Source organism: Cucumis melo, chromosome 2, assembly GCF_025177605.1.
Source record: "Cucumis melo cultivar AY chromosome 2, USDA_Cmelo_AY_1.0, whole genome shotgun sequence".
NCBI classification, from domain to species: domain Eukaryota; kingdom Viridiplantae; phylum Streptophyta; class Magnoliopsida; order Cucurbitales; family Cucurbitaceae; genus Cucumis; species Cucumis melo.
In genome coordinates, this window is record NC_066858.1 from 8,899,146 (window position 1) to 8,901,840 (window position 2,695).

The following is a 2,695-nucleotide window of genomic DNA, read 5'->3' on the forward strand; positions in this document are numbered from 1 at the left end:
AATTCAAAATAGTTTTCAGTTATTTAAATATTCGGTGGTTAAAAAAAAGAAAAGAAAAGAACGAAGGAAGGTAAAATCAATTTTCCATCGCAACACTAGAAGACTAACTTAATCCTTCTATTTCGGTCTAATGATTTTGTGGGTATTTAAGAAGGAATGGTCAGGTAAAGAGCAAATGATATTAAGATGAAACCATGGAGAAAAAAAGATTCATTGATTTGAATATAAATAAAATCCACTAGCCTATAATATAAAAGGGTGATTACCACAATGATATATAGTTGGATAAGGTACTGGAGTCCCATAAGGTAACATCAAAAGATGCTGAAAAATGTAACATAAAATTAAGAAAATAGGAACATTATTATCTTGTCCTCTTTGGAAAATATCAAACTCCATAAAATTTCATAGGGACAATAGAAAATTATAATTACCTGATCTCCCCAGATGTAAGGGTGGGGAGTTGGAGAAGCAATAGTAGATGCAAAGAATGGAGGTGGAGTAGTATTCATCGACATCTTCGTTACTATTCTACTTTATAGTACTTCAAACTGTATTTATTCTACTTTCATCTCTATATATATTTTTAAATATTAAAAAACGTTGCTTCTAATTAAACTTTTACTTTGTTTGAACTTAATTTTTATGTCGTGAACTTATATAATAATTATAATTTACATTTAAAAAAATTGAATATATTTTCAAATTTTGTAGAAGATTAAAGATAGATTAGTTATTTTTTTAAAAAAAGAAGATTAACCGTAAAAATAGAGATTATTTTTATAATTTATAACTTAAAAAAATCAATTCCATTGCGATTTTAAATTCTAAAAAATCGTGTAATCATCGAACAAATGTAGCTGAATAAACATGCATTAGATCTATAAAACATAAAATTAAATATTCAAAGGAGACGTCATCGTACCTCAGCTTCAAATAGTTGTCAATGAGTCAAGAGTTGAAAGATCAAGTAAGCAATGTAAGCAGAGAGCATCGCAATGATGCTAGCTCTGGACAGCTTGTGCCATTGCGTCCATAAGTTCCTCCTCGGTTGCTTCCTCAACAATGCCATTTGAATTCTGCAATGCGTAAATAGCTCGGTCTATAGAAACCGAATCTCCAATCTGAATGGCGGAAGCAAAAGTTGAACTTGCTTTCACAGCCTTGAAATCTTTCCAACCAGATTTGTAATGTAAATACAAAGGATTTGCATTGGCTGCTTGAGCACAAACAAGCCTTGGAATTTTATCAACAAGGCCAAGTTGTTGACACATCTTGAAACCTTTGTAAAATGCATAAATGTTACCAAGATTCCCTCTAGGAAAAATCACCCATTCAGGTACTCCCCAATCAAATTATTGTAGAATTTCAATAGCTGCTGTTTTTTGTCCTTCAAGTCTCAAACTATTCAAAGAATTAGCTAAATAAATTGGCAATTCTGCTGTAACTTCTCTTATTAACTTCATACAGCCATCAAAATCTGTGTCTATACTCAACACAAAATCTCCATTACCAATGGGTTGAATAAGCTGTGCCATGGAAATCTTATTTGCTGGAAGGAAGAAAATGGAAGGAATCCTTGCAGAAGCGCAGTAAGCCAATAATGCAGCCGATGTATCGCCGGAAGATGCACAACCGACTCCGACGACAGGACGTTTCAATTTCCTTAACCGATTCACTTGGCTAACCAAAACAATCATACCCAAATCCTTGAAACTCCCAGTATGGCTAATCCCACAATGTTTAACCCATAAATCATTCATACCCAGAAACTGTTTGCCAAAACGCTCAGCCCAAAACAAGTTTGAGTTACCTTTGAAAGCACCGACAATATCGTCAGGATCGATCTCCGGCAACACCCATTCCTTCTTACTCCAAACGCCGGAACCATAAGGCCACGTAGTTTTCCCCACGCGCGAATCGAAGAGGTTTCGCCAATAGGCGCCGTCATATTTTTTCAATGCCTCCATGTCGTGTTGAATGTCGAGTAACCCACCAGATCGACTTCGGTAAACGATCTCGTCGAGAGAGTAGCACTCAGTGGAGTCGAGGCCAGCGTTAAAAGGGACGTACTTGGCCGAGAAGTTGCTCTGATCTTCTCCGGAGGCTGCACGGTGGCGACGGGCTTCATCTTTGATGTTCTCGTCGGCATAACAACGGTTCTTGAGAGTGGACAATGGGGGAGAGCCGTTAGTGGGTGGAGAGGGGGAGGAATCAGAGGTAGCTTTAGGGATTCTGAGAATGGGGTTGCGGAATTTTGGGGTGGATTGAAGCTTGGGGTTGCGAGAAGGGAAAGAAATGGTGGGGTTGAAGAGGGAGGAGGTAGCCATTGTTGGGAGTGAAGGTTTTTGGGTGAAGATGGAGGAGGCAGCGGCGGCAGTGATGACTTTCTTCTTGTATAATGGTTGTATGGTGATTTGGGGTTTGAAACCCTAAATATATCTTTTATATATGAAACTAAAAAAAAACTTAAAATTATTATGTTTAATATCTATAATGTCGGTTAGAAAAAAATAGATCTTTAATGTCGGTTTAAAACCGACATTAATCCTTCATCTTTGATGTCGGTTTAAAACCGACATTAAACATCCGCATTTTAAAAAGCGACATTAAAGATCCGTTTTCATTTTTTACAACCGACATTAAAGGTCATATTTCTTCTAGTGCTTGTATTAGATATATTTAAATAATACGT

General features: G+C 36.5%; 1 pseudogene; it reads right to left on the reverse strand.

The window, feature by feature from the left end:
- Positions 1-1,004: 1,004 nt before the first annotated feature.
- Positions 1,005-2,368, reverse strand: LOC127148283 (threonine synthase 1, chloroplastic-like; annotated as a pseudogene).
- Positions 2,369-2,695: the final 327 nt, after the last annotated feature.